At 39.5% G+C, this 17,532-nt stretch overlaps 1 protein-coding gene across 1 annotated transcript in view; it reads right to left on the bottom strand.

Moving 5' to 3' along the window:
- The window catches only part of EIF3H (eukaryotic translation initiation factor 3 subunit H), an 86,466-nt gene that overhangs the window by 49,661 nt on the left and 19,273 nt on the right, over positions 1–17,532 (bottom strand). The window lies entirely within an intron of this gene.

Raw genomic sequence — 17,532 nt, 5'->3', positions numbered from 1 at the left:
CCAACAGAAGATCTCTGCTTAGCCAAGTTGGCCTTCTGCCTCCCCTGCCTGACTCCCAACATTTGAGAACTGCCTGCTCCTGTGCCCTTAGGAGGTGATGTTTGAACTGTGACCAGCAGTGAGGGACCCCAGCATGTACAAAAACTTTTTCCCAGGGGAATTTACTCACTAATTCCCTGAGCAGCCTGGAGTCTGCTCCCTCATGTCCAGAGCTGGGGTCTTGCTGGCACTTTTCTTCCTGTCAACAGAGATTTTAAATTTTATCACTCTGTTGTCAATGTGGCCAAGACAGCCACCAATTTTGACTTTGCTCATGAGATCCACTCTGTTGACAAGCAGCAAATCAAGGAGGGAACCTCTCCCTGCCAGCTCCCTTAGGACCTCTTCCAAAGCTGTCATCCAGATTTTTAGGAATCTTCTGGTGCAGGTTGTACCAGCTGTGTGACGCTCCCAGTTAATTTCTGGCAAGTTAAAGCCCTCCATAAGGACAAGGGCAGTTGACTTGGAAGTGTCCCTTAGTTCCTCAAAGAATAAATTCATCAGCATCATTGTCCTGGCTGGGAGGTTACAGCAGACCCCTACAATGACATCTGAATTGTTTGCCCCTTGATTCTCCCACAGAGACTCTCAATTGTGCCATTGCCAACTGTGAGCTCCATGCATTTGAACATTTCTATTACATACAATGACAACCCCCAGCCTCTTCTGCCCTGCCTGTCCGTCCTGAAGAGCCTGAAACCATCCAACAGGGCACTCCAGACACAGGACTCATCCCACCAGGTTTCACTTATACCAGTAATGTCAAATCTCTGGGACTGGGACAAAGCCTGAAGCTCCTCCTGCTTGTTCCTCACATGTGTTAGTGTAGAAACATTCTGAGTGTGGTAGATTGTATCCAATACCTGGTAATGCAAATTAGGGGATTCACTAGTACTCCCTTCCTCAAGTTTGGGCACATGGTCCCATCACTCATCACTGGTGAGCTTTGTTTGTTCCTTTCTTCCTTCCAAGACAGTTTAAAGCTCTAACAATGAGCCCCATTAGCTCCTGTCCTAGAGCTCTTTTTCCCCTTTGAGACAGATGCATCCTGTCAGGTGTCAGAGTGGGTGTTGAGTATACCATCCTGCAGTCAAAAATCGCAAAGTTTTTCCACTGACACCAACCTAGGAGCCACAACTTGACCTGATGGACCTCCCTATTCCTATTAATATTATTCCTTGTTACCAGAAGGCTCAAGGAAATCACTACCCACACTCCTGATCCTTCCACCAATCTCCCCAGGGCCCTGAAGTCTCTTTTGATTGCCCTCAGAACTTCTGTTCTTTCATCACCACCAGCTTGAACAACCAAAGTGGATAGTTATCAGAGGGCTTTACTAGATTGGAGAGTTTGTCAGTAATGTCCCTTACCTGAGCTCCTGGGAGACAGCAGACATCCCTGGGAGTGGGGTCCACTCTGCATATTGGGCCCTTTGTACCCCTTAGGAGGGAGTCTCCTATTGCAATTACCCACTTCTGTTAACAGAGGAGGTTGTGATACAGGGTAGAGGTGGCACTGCCTCAGGAGGCCCCACTATCCCAGAAAGACCTTCACTCACCTCATCAGCTGTCTGGCTCTCTAGTTCCAGAGCCTCACACCTTTGCAGAAGGTGCCAGTCCTACTTGTCAAATTCCAAGGAGGAACCTTCCTCCTGCTATGTGCAGTGACCTGCTTCCAGCCCTCATTGTGAACAGACCCTTGACTAACAGTCCTCTGACTAATTACTTACCCTGCAGGGCTCTGAATCCACCTGCTTTTCCTCTGCAATGGAGGTTTAAGACTCCCAGGAGTCTGAGACCGTGGTGTCTCTGAAAAGAACCGGTCAATCTCTTGCTCCTTGGCTGAAATACAGTGCAGCCTATCCACTTCCTCCTGTAGCTACTTCACCTGGTGACACAGCTCTCAAACCACAGCACACCTTCTGCAAAAGAATGTTGGCTCCAACCTCAGGGAACGGTATCAGGCACAACCTGTGTCCTGGAGAGCTGCAGTAACAGTAACTATAACTGTTAGCTGTAATCTTCAAAAACACAGAGATAGGCCTTTAGCAGAGCCAAAGATCTCCAATACATTACTAGGAAATAAAACCAAAAAAGTCTACTTGAGCTGGAGGCCCAGAACATTAGCAACACCTTTCCTAAAAATGGCCAATCCAAAAATGTGCTCTTATAAGTGACAATGGCTATTTTTATCCAAATTTACAATAAACAAATAATTTTATCAATGTATTCCCATATTTAAAACATATTTGGCTGCAAGACTTACAAGTATGGTGGAAGTAACCTAATGAGTTAATGGGGATTGGGGTGTACATTAATACTATGCTTTGACACTTGAATATAAAAATTGACCACTAACATTTGCTTCTTTCCACCTATACCTTTTTAACCTTAAGAAGAGCAGCACATTTGAAACGTGATCCAGACAGAAATAAACCCATTGATGAGAGATAACTGAAAGTCTCTTAAACACACAGGCTAGGTCCAGACAACCCCAGGCAGTGACCATCTGTCCCTATTTATAGGGCACTTCCCAGTTCCCACCTGTACAAGCAAGGGCTTGGCTACAGGTCTGGCTGGAGTGCAGCTGGGTGAAGCAGAGCAGGACCAGGGACACACCAGCTGGGCACCAGGAGGAGTGAAGGGACCTCAGCCCACCAAGGCAGTCCAGCATCTCCTGTGGACACATTTAGAGGCTCACTTAAGCTTTGAAAGTGAGTAAAAGCATAGTGACACAAGAATGAGAACTTCTGAAGCAAGGAAAAGTGAAATAAGCAGGAAGCTTAGAGATAGAGTGCATGCTCATGGCCTGAAAATACAGACCTGCTGCCATTTCAACTGAGATTGTAGCACTTCCTTGAATGCAAAAAAGTCAGTGGTAAAAGTTATTAAAAAATTTAGCTTAATTATTAAACGTTATTTGTTCTGAAAGAGAAAATGTGGACTAATGAAACAGTTACTTGCACATATGTAATGAATTTTAATATTAACACTATAATTGCTAAAAATATCAAGAAAAAAAAACCAGATTTTCCAATAAAAAATATATGGAAGCTTCGACTTTTGTATGCAATTTAAAAACAGAAAAAAACTAAAACCACCAAAATCAGACATTTACAAATGGGGAGAATTCCCCCAAATTTGCCCTATTCCCTACTAAAATTACCTTTTTATTTTATAAAGTAGCAGATCTTAAAAGACATTTGGGCATTACTCCATGTTTACCATATTCACATCAACTGCTTTCCTTTACGCTAAAAAGGAAAAAACCTGCAACATATGCAACTGAGTAAAATGACAAATAATTAAAAGTAAAATATTATTTCTTCTTCATACTATTCTGACATACTTAAACTACATCAGTTGAGATGCTTTCATGCAAATGTTGGGTTCCATTTCATAACTGTACATATTTCCAATTAAATCAAACCACCTTCACATCAGCCCTTCCACAAATGAAGACTTCCACATACAGGAGGGGGTATGGAAAATATTACTTAACTAGTTGATCAAATTACAGTAGTTGAAATGCATCAGTTTCAGTAATTTAAGTGTCTCTTTCAAATTCAGGATGAATAGGATATCAAAATCACAGGGACAGAGCTAAAAGTCATCTGATAGCTGTTTCCTCCCATTACACACTGTTTGCAGCAAACATCTGGCTAACGTATCCTTCACGACCTCCCCAGACTTCCACTCAACCTGCCCTACTGTACCACTATTCTTATGGTACAGTTCTCTTTCTCCTCATGACTCACCCTAATACAAGCTCAACCTTCTGCTTCTTCTTGCAACCACCCTGGATGCAGGAAAAATATCGGGCAAAACTATTTTTCTTTAGAGAGATTTCATCAAATGTCCCTTCAGCCTCTCTACACTGAAGAAAGCAAAAGCACACAACAGAATCAATCCCAATTAAGAACTCTTGTCACCATTACTGTAAAACACTAGCTGCTACACAGCTGTAATACTAAAAAGGGGGGAAGGCAGGGGAGAGGGCATTTTCAGCAGCAGGCAACTCAGCAAGAAAAGCAGGGTTGTTCCTGGCTCAATAATATGCTCAAGTATCCACAACCAAACCAATACCCAGACACCACCAAACAAGCAGCTCTCCTTCCTTTGCCAATCAGCAAAGCCTCAAAGAGATAACCTACACAACCTCTATACAGTGATGGCTTTATTTCATAGCTGCAGAACTGTATCAAAATTTTAGTAATAGAAAGAATAAAAACAGATCTTTCCCCTATTCAAAGTTATTAAGATGGATCAGATTTTGTTAACTGGTTAGCAAGTATGAGCAGTCTCAGAAGCTGGACCCAAGTACTCTTCCTTTCATGTTAAAGTGTCCTTTAAATGCAAGAAAGGGAAATGTTAAGGAGCATGTCTGCACTGTGCAAAGGGCTGTGCTGGGAACCCCAGGCTGGACCAGAAGTGCATTGCAGAGCTGTGCTGCCTTGTGACACCAGCTGTGCTGCCTTGTGACACCAGCTCCTAAGGGACACAGCTGCACCAAACCAACACACACATGGCCTCACTCACTGGCCCTGATCCCTCCATCCAAGATGACAGCACCCCATTCCATGTAAACTCTGTCTGCTGCCAGCAAGCCTGAGTTATTAACGCTCTCTCCACGGCATGATGTGTCCCACATCTCCTGAAAGCCATCTACTGCTCTTCCAGATTACAGGTCTTGCTTAAACAGGTGCTTCTGTTCCCAGGTTGACACATTGAACTAGTATCTCTCCCACACCACTTTACCATTTGAGTACTGTCTTGATTTTTGCAATTCCTCTTTGTATTGTGTCAGATTAAAATCTAAATCACAGTGATGACAAGGAACATTGACGTTGTAAACAGACACCTCTTTAAATAAAGTTGTGATCAAAGCATCGAGCAGCCCAATAAAACCCAGGTGGCTCTAGCTTATCATATGCCATACTCATTATTTAAAGTGTCCCATTTAATAGATTTCCAGGTGGCAACAAAAGGTTTGTGCCAGTTCTTTCGTTTTTGGGTCTGTTTATATATCTGGTGCTTTTCGATAAGAAGGTCTAATATGAAAAAATAAAAAAAAGTTTAAAAATACCAATTTTAAAATAAGGCATTTCACCACAGTTGGCAAAACCACAGAAACCAGCGTGTCTTTGTATTATTCACCATCTACATAAAGCACAGCTAATTACAGAGGAATACCAAATGACTCATGTTTGCCATAGTTTTCTGTGGGCCAATATGTTTGTCCAAAAAATTTAAAAATTTAATGTCAACTTTACTAGATTTAATCTGAAAGTTTCACGTAAAAACACAGTCAAAATTTTTACCTACTTATGGAAGTCATTACCTTCAAAATTACTATAAGCTCTGACAGCAAGCAGATAAAGAGGAAAAAAAAGCTGATTTGACATTTATTCTTCATTTAACTTTGTGCTTTATGCGTTTGAATACATCAATTAATTTTTCACTTGAAACATCATTACAAGAAAAATGCCTTGGAAGATTTGGTCAAGTATCATACAATGGAGCACTGTGAATAGCAGGAACCTTTTTCAAATGTCATTTTAAAAAGTAAAACCAAGAGCTCAAATTTCTACATTTCACGATAGAGGGATGTTTTGTTTTTAATTCTACATCATTGCATCAAAGTAGAATTTTACAAGGTGCTTCCCATCCCTCACCCTGTCACTCATCATTTCAAGTAGTGTCTTGCTTCCTCTCCAAGTGCATGTTATTTTCTGACCCACTATTTCAATTTCTTTTCATACAAAAGAGACAAAATTTCGGTATGGAAATAAGGTTTAGAGGTCTAATCTTTCTAAAATGCTATGGTATTTCACCTTCCAAACCCCCACTTGCCTTTCGGCTATAACTGAAATTTCAGTTTCCAAATTAGCCACAAAGAGATGCCAACAATATTCCACTGAAAGCCATTAAGAACTGGACACCTAAACTCCTGTGCTGTTTCTAAAATGTTTGAGCAAGTATGTGTTTGTATAATGTTCGGGACACCCAGAGCCAGCTGACGCCTCTGGGCATGAGCACAGTAAAGCATAAATCAGGTCACGCTTCCTAGTTTGAGAGCTACACAGCTTTCAGGGTGGAAGCACTAACCTCACTCCAATTTACATCTAAACATTTCTTACTCCCACTCCTTATTCCATCTCCTCAGCATTCCTCATATCTTCAACACTTAGTGCCTATTGGAAACCATCACTGCCTCCAAGTCCACTAAACTGACCAATCCCAAACCCATCCTCAACTGTCCTTTCCTCTGGTCTGCTACCAGTAACGCACCACCAAATGAATCTGACACTGAAATGATCTAAAAAGAAAGCACATGGCAGAATGAAACTATATATAAAAATACATACATACATATACATATATGTATATATATATTTTATAAATATATATATATATATATGCTTGCAGGCAGACATTTCATTAACATTTTTTAGTTTTGCAATTATTTTTTCTATTTCGGAGGAGAATTGTCATATTTGGTCCAGTTCCTGAACAGCTGGTGTTGCACTCTTATCTCTCTTACACATGATGGGAGGTATGGAACTAGACAGCAACATACCAAGTCTAGAAAACCATTCTCAGTAGAACTGAAAAAAAAAAAAAAAAAAAATCCTGCCCCTGTATCTTTGGTTACTCCTCGTAGGACTGAGGACAATGTTTCTCAGCTACAAGAACCACTAGGCTCAGGGGATGAAGACCTTCAGAATTCCCTGAGTATACAAAGACGTCCATTTTTACAAGTGCCTGCTGTTCCACGGTGTGAGAAAGTCTTTCAGGCTCATTGTGTACCAGGAGTGGCACCCAGTGTCCAAACTGCATCCTTACAACGGCGTCTCCAGTTCCCTCCTCAGTCTTTCCTTGTTCCTTTCTCCCAGGCTGCAGTTACAGAAAATCAGCAGTTCTCTGCCTAAACTGTACATATATTCTAAGCAAAATAGTTTACACACACTTTTTGCCAAACTGTTTAAATTAACTGAGCACAGATGAATGAAATTTTCAACTATTCAATGTGGACAACAACTATTAAGTCCTGTAAAATACCTCAATTAAGCCACAGAGATACAGATTTAAACTGTGAATGAAATCAACATTTGTGTAGACTATGATCTTTTAACTATACTCAACAACTGACTTCACAGTCCCAGGCTGATTTATTCTTGATCATTGGCACTGCTTTAATAGTCCACACCAGTCTTCCCAAACACATTTTGTTAGAACAGAAGTAAAAATCACTAATAGAATTGGAAAAAAAACCCCCAAAACAACAAAGCCCCAACAAACAATTTTCCTGTTTTGCAGCTATGCAGGATTTTACAGACCATCTACCGTGCTTGGCAAAAACAACTGAGTAAAAATGAGAGTAACAAATCTAGAAAAAAAAATTGCTTTGCTCTTCCCAAAACTGATCAGAGGGATAACACTTAATTTTAAACAAAAATCAACACCGAGAGTAAGTTATAATGAAAGCTTCCCCCAAATTGCTGCAAAAGCTACAATTTCTAGCTTTTTTTTCTCTTTCATTATCACAGAGTAGCAGAAAACAGATCAAGATAAAACACTTAATTATTATCACAATTATCCTAAAGCATTAAACAGCTATTATTCTATCTGTAGGTAAGAGCACAGTATGGAACAGTGGAGCAATACAAATTGGTAAAAATTAAAAGAACAAAAAATAGGAAAAGAAAAAAAAATATTTCCATCTACAGTCAAATTGCAAACACCCCTTTAAGTAGTTTTGCCAAGCTTCACCTGGTCAGTTTCCTTTTTCACTAATATCAAAACCTAACCCCCACCATAACATCTCTCCCCTCAAACAATGAAGCCCAGCACTATTTGCCTCACGTGTGCAAGCTGCAAGAACGTTACATGCACCTCTTCAGGAGTCAAATGCCTTGCAGCTAAGTGAAATTCTGAGTTGATTAAAACCTAAAAGATTAGATCTCAGCTCTACTGCAAATATCTTTAAAGAAGCTTTTGTTTCTCAACCAAAGACACAAAACTGGCACAATTTAACAGTTTATCGAGAACTTCAAAATTATGATGTTTAGAGTCGGCAGCTCCTCCCTGACCCCTCCGATTTCTCTGCTGCATAAGAGCATTACAAAATCTGCAATACACCCCACATGGATCAGGTTTTTGTATATAAATATATACACACACAGACGCTGAACAGCATGTTCAAATCCTTGAATTACTTCCCTGGTAAGATTTATTTTGTTTCAACGAGACTTCTACTTGCAAAAACACGCACACATTGCACAGCAAATACATCTCTTGTTAGGTGCCTAATATGGCCAGGGAAACCATTTTGATTATTCTGTGCCCGCTTATGCATTGTCCTACAAAACAATAAGATAGAACAGCAAGAAACTAGCAATTAAGGGAGTCTAAATGCACATCGGGAATCACTAAAATCCACACTAGCCAAGTCAGGAACAATATGACTGATGAATAGGCCATATTATATTAGGATTGTTAGCAAGTGTTAGAAAATTATCCTTAGCAGATGTCCCTTATGACCTATATATATCACACAAAGAATATGCCTGTCTTGTTTTCTAAAACAGTTTGAAGAAATCTTTCCATTTTTATTTTTAACTAGAACTCCACATGTCTGCATGCTGGCTATAAATATGTACAGAGGATTTATCACACTAAACTTACAAAAACACGTAAGTATTTTACTGTAAACACCTATTTTCATGTGTATTTTTCTACTGCATGAATTTACACTGTACCGAAGCACGTAATCCAATAAGAGAAATCAAACTGTGAATTCAGCACAATGAAACAAAAGGCAAGATACACACTACAAGCTACATACTACTACTGCAACTTATCAACTGACACACCACAAACCAAAAGAGTGAATTTCTTCAGTCAGAGGGGTGAGAGCCTTATCTGCAACAAAAACATTTTGTGGATGCAGTCAGTAAGGATTTATATAAATTTAAGTTACTGTACACTAATACATGTGCAACTATGCACACCCTGCTCATCTTCACTGGAGTTTTAAAGTAGTTTTTACTCTCTTAAATTTTGCTGATATTAGGATTCTATACAGTGGATTACCTTCAAACTACAGAAATAAGCAAGATCTGCTCAGTTTGAGCTTTCTCTGTTTTTCCATATATTTTTGACTGCACCACTGGATTTCACAATATGTATTAATCATAAACAACTAATGCTAAAATAAAGATACAAACATAAACTTTACTAAGATTTTTCTATCAAAGACTAGTATTTTTAAAACATCTTAAAGTTCTCTAATTTTTTATGAAAAAAATTCTTGTATCTCTTTAACTCCACTGCTGCAGTGGGTTTCCTGCCAGCAGAATGGATTTTGAGTCTGTTCCTCAACTATTTAATTCCAAATTCAGTCCTGAACCTCAGGCCAGCTTCTTGTCTCTACCTTTACATCAAAAAAATAAATGTGAACACTATGAACAAAAGAGGTGCAACTTAGCTTTCATGTGTACTGTATCTTGAGTATGGAACATTTTCTGAGAGAATAATGCTACATAATTTTTCCATATTATGCAGCTGATAAGTCCATAAAACATTATTGAACAAGAAATAAGAATGAAAATTATTTTTCATAATTTACTACTACTATTTATTTCAATCAGTTTCTATTACCTCTCACACAGACGCATTGATTGGAACTGCTTTTCAATAGAACTATAGGCATTTCCTTAATTTTAGCTCTCAGAAAAAAAAAAAAAAATAGGGGATTTGCTCATTTTGCTGTGCTTGCCTTCAGCTCCCTCAAGTTTATTACAGCTTTCTTTGGGAAAGGAAATGGCTAAATACTTGCATTAGCAAAAAAGGGAAGGAGGGGGAATGGAAAGAGGTAATAAGAAGGTGTTGAAAGAACTCTCTCTTCCTCTTGGTCCAGTCCCACTGGGAAAAGAACAGATGAGTGTAGAGCCCAAATGTATGGCCAAGGCTGAGGGGAACCACAAGGTCCACAAATAACTGGTCCCTTACAGAGAGTGAGATCCAGGCAGTCCTACTGAAACAGCCACTCGTGTACCACATTGTCCAAGACCAAGGAATAATAGTCAAGGATGAAGAAGCTGAACGTTTTTAGCAGAACTGACAATGTTGTCCTCACAACATTGGGCTTCCTTCTGGATGAAGCTTTAGTTCCTCCAAACATAGAGGCAGACACGAGCAGATACTAAGTGTGGTGTATATACATACATACACACACATGCACTTTCATTATTTAATTGGTTATCTGCTTCTGTGCTCTTTAATGTCTTCAGTCAATGCTGAGTTGATTATATTAGCCCCAAAAAAATTAAATTCAGAATATCTCATTTGTAATATTTTATCAAAACTGAAGGTAAAAGAAACTGGGCTTTCATATTGCTGACCGTATAAAAATTAATGAGTTTCTGCAAATCTTACAAGATTATATTAAATATCCATATAACAAACTAAATTATTGTATATCATGATTATAAATAAAGAATACAGCTAAGATAGAACACAAGCTACAAAGTAAAAACTCCTGGCTTCAAGATGAAATCTTCCATATAACGAAATGTTTAAATAGCTGAGTTGGATACAATCTCCCAGCTCATTTTAATGCTACTAAAAATCAGTTATATACATCTAACTACCTATCTGTTAAAACAGACGCTTTTCTAACTTCATTTTCAGGCTAAGTAAGTGAATATTCTTAAATACAATTTTAAGTAAAGTACAGCATGGGAGTTTATTAAGTAAGATAATAATATCCCTGCAATTGCAAATTACGGAGAAAAAAAAAAATCAAGCAACCTACAATGGATTTTAGGCTAGGTTTTTCTGCTTAAAATTGCTCAAGGAAAAGTGCCATTAAATATGTTTTCATAAAAAAAAAAAAAAAAAAACTAAGAGCTAATAGAACATCTTGCATTTTAAATCATATTACACTAACTTATTTTGCAGCAAAATTTCAATGGAAACTGATTTAAATAAAACTTTAATATGCATGGTACTTTAAAGAGCAAAATAATTTCTCTTTTTTGATATAAAATTAGATGTTGAACAAAAGGATTAACCTACAACTTTAAAGTATTGCCCCTACAGTAAAACGTGAAAATCCAAAAATGCAGTAAACAAAGCATTTCAGGCAGTTTGAGCAATACTGTCAGAAGAGGAATAGTTGATGTGCAATTTTTATGTGTGCACAGTCCAGTAGTGTAAATCCCTTTAGATAAACCATTGAGCTCCATCACAATTGCTGCCTCCTCTCTCTTAGTTAGCGTGGTAGAATTGGGAAGCAAAGAAGCAAACCCGCAGAAGAAGCGAGCTCCGTCCTGCTTTTAGGATACACACACATGGAAGTCAGTCTAATTCTCCCATCTACCCTGAGCCTTAGAGCACACGGCACATTTAGGCTTATTTAAGAACCACAAAAATACTGAGTCAGGATAGTCAATGCATTTTCTAACAAATTTTCTGTGTTCGTTTGTGCAAAAGATTACATGCCCCGTGTCAGAGAAGGCACCGCGCGCCCCGGGACACCGGCCGGGAGGGCCGGGCCGAGCGCTGGCCACGGGCGCCCTCTGCCGGCGGCTCCCGGCCACGGGGGACACACGGACACGGCGGGGGACACACGGACACGGCGGGGGACACACGGACACGGCGGGGGACACGCGGACACGGCGGGGGACATGCGGCCATCGGGGGGGGGAAACACGGACACGGCGGGGGACATGCGGCCATCGGGGGGGGACACACGGACACGGCGGGGGACACACGGACACGGCGGGGGACATGCGGCCATCGGGGGGGGGAAACACGGACACGGCGGGGGACATGCGGCCATCGGGGGGGGATACACGAGGGGCCATGGCGGGGACACCCGGACAATTCACTTGCCTCGCTGTTTCTTAGCACTCGTGATTACAAAAGCATCCTCTGCCATTCACTGCCGCCTCTGATAGAGACAAGCACACTTCAGCCGGCGCCCGGTAAAGCAGCCTTTTAGTGGGATTTCTCCTTTCTTACTTATTGAAAACAAAAACCTGCAGTCGTTACAGCTAAGTCTGCACAGCATGAAAACTCAGGCAAAACATTTAACAGGCTGCATGCCTGCTACTCCACTGAACCATCACAATTACACAATCCATGTCAATATTAGCTTCCTTGCAGGAAACAAATCAAGGGATTGCACTAGGGACAGGTAAAGTACAAAATAATTCAGGTGTGATTAGAAGATTTATTAAAAAACCTTGAAGATGTGATACATCTTATAGGATGACAAGCACATAATAAATAAAGTTTTTGTCCATCATTATATTGCAGTATCAGTTCTGGCAAACCATAAAAAAAAAATCAAAGATCAGGTGACATTATTTTGAATGCTTAACAACTGATCATCCACCCTTTGTCATAATCATCTAAATTCTTTATATAAATTAAACCTTATTGAGCCTATGGACTATTTCACATATTCATTATACCCAAATGATAAAGAAAGAAATAAAAACAAACAAACAAGCATAAAATTCTATATCCTTTTTTACACAGAGAACGAAGTGTAACTTCATAAATGCATGGACAAACCTGACAGGCATTCACCAGCACCCAGTAATTGAAAAGTCAACATTTACACAGTATGGCTTTCTTCCTAAATTACAACAGGCCTTACAAAAAACACAGATGAGGAATTTACATAAATGTCTACAACTGGAACCAGAACCAAGGCAGTGATTAGGGAACTTTTGTGTTATCTGTTCCTGCCCTTAGTGAAATAAAATTCAAATATCATGTAACCTGATTTCTTCATTTCATAAGCATTCAATTTTCTTACAGTAAAAAACAAAAGACAAGAGCTACAACTGTTGTAGCTAGAGAGAATAAACCTATATGAACAAAAAAAAGCTAAAACTGTATCTGTCTATTCAGAAAATAGTTATAGTCACTGCATGTTCAAGGTCTGTCACACAATACAAGAGAAATACAAGATGATAAATACAATGATAAAACCTTTGATTTAAAATGGGAATAAAACAAGAAAAACTGACTAAATCTAACCTGGACAGAAGCCTTTACAGAAAGCAGATGAACCAACACTGCTGGGAGGGCAGTGATTTAATGACACCAGGACTACTACAGCAATACTAACAAAAGAAATCGACCCTCACAGAGTCCATTTGGACCCTATTGCAACAAGGCTTATGAGAGGTCTAGAAAATATGCCTTAAGGCAACAGCGGATGGAGCTGTGTCTGCTCAGTTTTGAGTAGAGGAGGCTCAGGAGGGACCTCACTGCTCTCTACAGCCATCTGAAAGGAGGGTGTCATGAGGTGCAGGCCAGTCTATTCTGCTGTGCCTGCAGTGGGGACCAGAGGAAATGGCCTTAAACTGAGACAGGGAAGATGCAGATTAGGTATCAGAATTTCTTTTTCCAGTGTTGGGGTAGTCAGGCATTGGAATAAGTTGCCCAGGGAGGTGGCAGATTCACCAGCCCTGAAGTATTTAAAGGGTATCTGGATCTGGTCCTGGGTGATGTGGTTCAGGGGTTACAGTGATAGTACTGGGCAATAGTGGGACTTGATAATCTTCTCATTTTCTTCCAACCTTGATGATTCTGTGATTCTACCTGCAGCCCTCTGCTTCTGCAAGGACCACATGTCACAGGTGAGTGAACAGAGCAGGCAAGGCTCAGTAGCTCAAACTGCTGCTGGCCCTGGCCAAGTAAAACCCTGAAAAAGCACTATTTATGAGCTATGACACCTTTGTCCACATGAAACTGCACCCATTTGAGGCTAACAAAATGGTGGGTTTGTGGAAATGTCACACTATGTTATTTCTAGTTGTTACTGAATGATTACACAACTAAATACAACCTAAAACACAGAAAACCACAGGTAATTGAATATTTAATCATCAATTCCAACCTGAAGACAGAAATTAATCCTCCTAAGCAACAAACTAAAAATAATGTTGGGGGATAGGGGGAGAAGGTATCAGCTTTCCTTCTGGAGCATTTCAGAGGGAATCTAATAGAAGAAGAAAAGGTTACAACCATATAGAACTTATTTTGATATATAATTATATAACTGTCAAAGTTCCGATTGGCAAATTTACCACAGGACCTGGTTTATCATCTTTGCTTTAGTAACTAAGTTACTAAAATACATCAGAGTCAAATAAATCTGTTTCAAAATAATGAAATAACCTGTCTCACAACATCTATAATGAATGACAAGAGGTATGTTTCATTTTTAACTGCTGTATTTCCAAGAAGGGAACATAAATTTCCTTTAAATTGTGAGAAAAGCTACTCAGTGAAAAGGACTGAAGATGAAGTTAATAAAGTGCCAAGGATTGAACTTAACATGTTGCTTGGAAATATACAGACATGAAAAGTACATTTATTTATCAGGAAGAACATAGAGAAAATAAGGTTTTTACTAAACCTTAACTGAAAGACAGCAAAACTATGCTCAGACAAAGGCTTGGAAGTGCCCTAAAGTGAAAGCACTTCTCAGAAAATTACCCTCAGTAAGACAAGCTGGAATGCTACAACTTTTCACAGAAGTACCTAAGCCAAAAACCCTTACAGCAGAAATCTGATTTTCCCTAAACAAGAGTTCAATCTGTGGGGTGGAGGACGTGGGGAAGGGGAGACAGGGGGCACAGGAATAGGGGCTGCACATGTAAATCGCTGAAAGCATCTTTATGAAATTTAAGATCAGTGCTTTGAAAAATAAAGTCAATGCCTATGAGGATTGAAGTCCACCAGCAAAAAGGAAGCAAAATTATGTGAAAAGTAAATGCCTAACCAAAAGCCCAAAGTGCAGCCCTAAAATACTGAACATTCACATTGAAGCATCTTTTGCTGAGGACTCAACAACAATTCTGCAATTTTCCTCTATGAGCTCACACATCATCAACCAAACTTCACCTACAGATTTCTAACAGAGAGCTGGGTTGAACCCTCTCACCCCCACTAAAAATCTCATGCTGCAGCAGGCCAGCCTAAGTGTTTAAGACTTCCCTGACAGGAAATCTTACCAAAAAAATTGCACTCTGTAAAAAGAATCATAGGAAGACAACACTTCAGGAGAAACTTTCTATGATGAAAAACACCTGCAGATTCATACATGGTGGACAGTCTACCCACATTTGAAATAAGAATTACCTGAAAAAACCTCTCTCTGTTTTCTGTAGTTTCAGAAATAGTCCAATTCGAATTGCATTAACAAATGTTCTTGCAGTAAAATAACAAGTTCAGATATGGTTTTTTTTATTAATTTTTGAAGTAATTCTGTAACAAATAGTCAAAATTTGATATTATCTCAAGCATTAGAAGCAAGAGACAAAATGGCACCATAACAAAAGCATAACTAAGCATATCTAAAGCAATGGTTGCTGTAAGCAAGTTTAAATACATCTTTATCAAACTGATTCTTAAATGTCATGCATACCTATTTCAAGTTCAATTTAAGGATATTTTCTTAGCACCCTCAAAAATGTGTTTTGTATTAGGTTTGCACAGCTTAAAAGAGGAAAACATTCATGTGAATGTGTCTTGCCAATTACCCAACAGTTTATTTGCTCAAATATCACCCTCCCGTACAAAAGCTCAAATTCTCTTAACAACAGTCACCTCGAGACCACTAAGGCCTACACTAAGGCAGCAGATGATGCAACATCATCCTGACAAAAGAGCACAATGTTAAGTATTATTCTGTGTGACAGCAGCACTGAAGTGCCCAAGGCCTTTGTATTTTCCCTCCATATCTGTGGGCCTGAATTTGTGCAAATATGTAAAGCCAGGCAGGGTACTGAAGTAACACACTAGTCGTAGGAGGCAGGAGGTGCCTTGTTTTCTTTGGTTTTTAGCATCCTCCATTTTAATATTCTGGCACATAACAAGAGATTTCTCTACTTGAATTATCTGCATCTAGAAGAAAAAGAATCTTTTGAAAATCTGGCAGGATGCTTACATAGGGAAACACAGGTCCAGGAAAAACAAAAAGGGGGCATTTATAAAACATTACTGTTTTTCACATTGGCAAGACAGAAGACAACTCTGAGGAGCCTAAAAAGATACCAAAGGCTCAAGCAAGCAACCCCAACAGCCATTCTGTTTAAGTTTTCATCTTCTCTAGGCTCTACTACATAGGTTAAAGATCCCAACAGGCCCCTAGTAAAGGGAATGCAGACTGAACACGAGCACTTGGCATTTTCTAAGTGGTTCAGTCTATTTAACTGCATTTCACTGAGAAGAATACAGAGGCAACATGTCTGTGATACATGAAGTACAGGCTAGGGAAGATGGAAACCCATAGGAAATTCTCCTGAATTAGCTGACAGGGTTTAGCACAGGCAAGCTCCCTGACCTGGCTGCAGCTTCCCACCACTGCCAGAGGCAGCACCAGCCTCACTGCCACAGGCTCACTTCCCTCTCTGGCCAGAGCTTGCTCTGCTTTCTGTGCCACAGCATGGGAACAGAAAGCTGAAAAGCCAAGGGGTCCAGGTGAAGGAAGCTTTGCCTTTGGACCTTAGTTAATGTCAGGATTATTGCCTACTTGCTTAAAAAGGAAAGACTTGCACCAAAAATCACTTCCCTGGAAGGAAGTTTCTCCCGAACACAAAGAGTTGAACCCTGCATACCAGATCACAGGCTTACAGCTCAGCATGGGAGCCATCCTACAGTGAGCTGAATCCATCTCTGACACTGAGAAATCCCTTTCAATACTTGCTCTCCTATCAGCTACATGGAAATAATTCAGTCATTTTCTACAGAAAAAAAAATGAAGCATGGGGTCCAATTAAGAATTTTGATTACTTCAATCCTTTGAAGAGCTCCAGAAGAGAAGGAGCCTAGAAGGAGCTAAAATATTTCTTAGGCTTTAGTAAAATATAGTTCTGACTCAAGCACCACGTTATTGTAGGACAATTAAGATTCCTTTTTGTTTTTGCACTCTTATTTTCTTTGACCTAACGGTATAATCCCACAAGAAGACAATTAACAGCGACGAAACCTTACCAAGCTGCAAAGACTTCTTAAAATTATCTCTGCTATAAAAGCAGAGCCCAAGATTCTTTTAAGATAAAATATTAATTTAATAATACCTAATTTCATTATAAGCAAGAAAAAGCAGTTTATACATACAGATTAAGTGATCTTGTTCAAACTGAGTTATCAAAACAGAAGCAATTGCAACTACTTTGACTATATTGCCTCTTTAGTTACTCTTGAAGTTAAACTGACTCTTTATGCCCTAATAAAGTTTTTCTAATAGCATCCTTAAATACACACATGCATACTTATGATATCAATATTAGAACTGTAAGCCTTTTAAGTTGGCTTTATAAATTTGATGTCATTCTGTGCCAAGCCAATCACACTAACTTACAGTGTCACTAGCAAAACATCACTAGGACCAGCAAAAACCAGAGACAGACAGAAACCACCCATACTACATTCTAGCTCACTTAGCAAAATGATCATCCAG

The sequence above is a fragment of the Melospiza melodia genome, chromosome 1 (assembly GCF_035770615.1).
Source record: "Melospiza melodia melodia isolate bMelMel2 chromosome 1, bMelMel2.pri, whole genome shotgun sequence".
Classification (NCBI taxonomy): Eukaryota; Metazoa; Chordata; class Aves; order Passeriformes; family Passerellidae; genus Melospiza; species Melospiza melodia.
The sequence above is the reverse complement of the archived record's forward strand: the minus strand, read 5'-3'. Positions and strand labels throughout refer to the sequence as shown.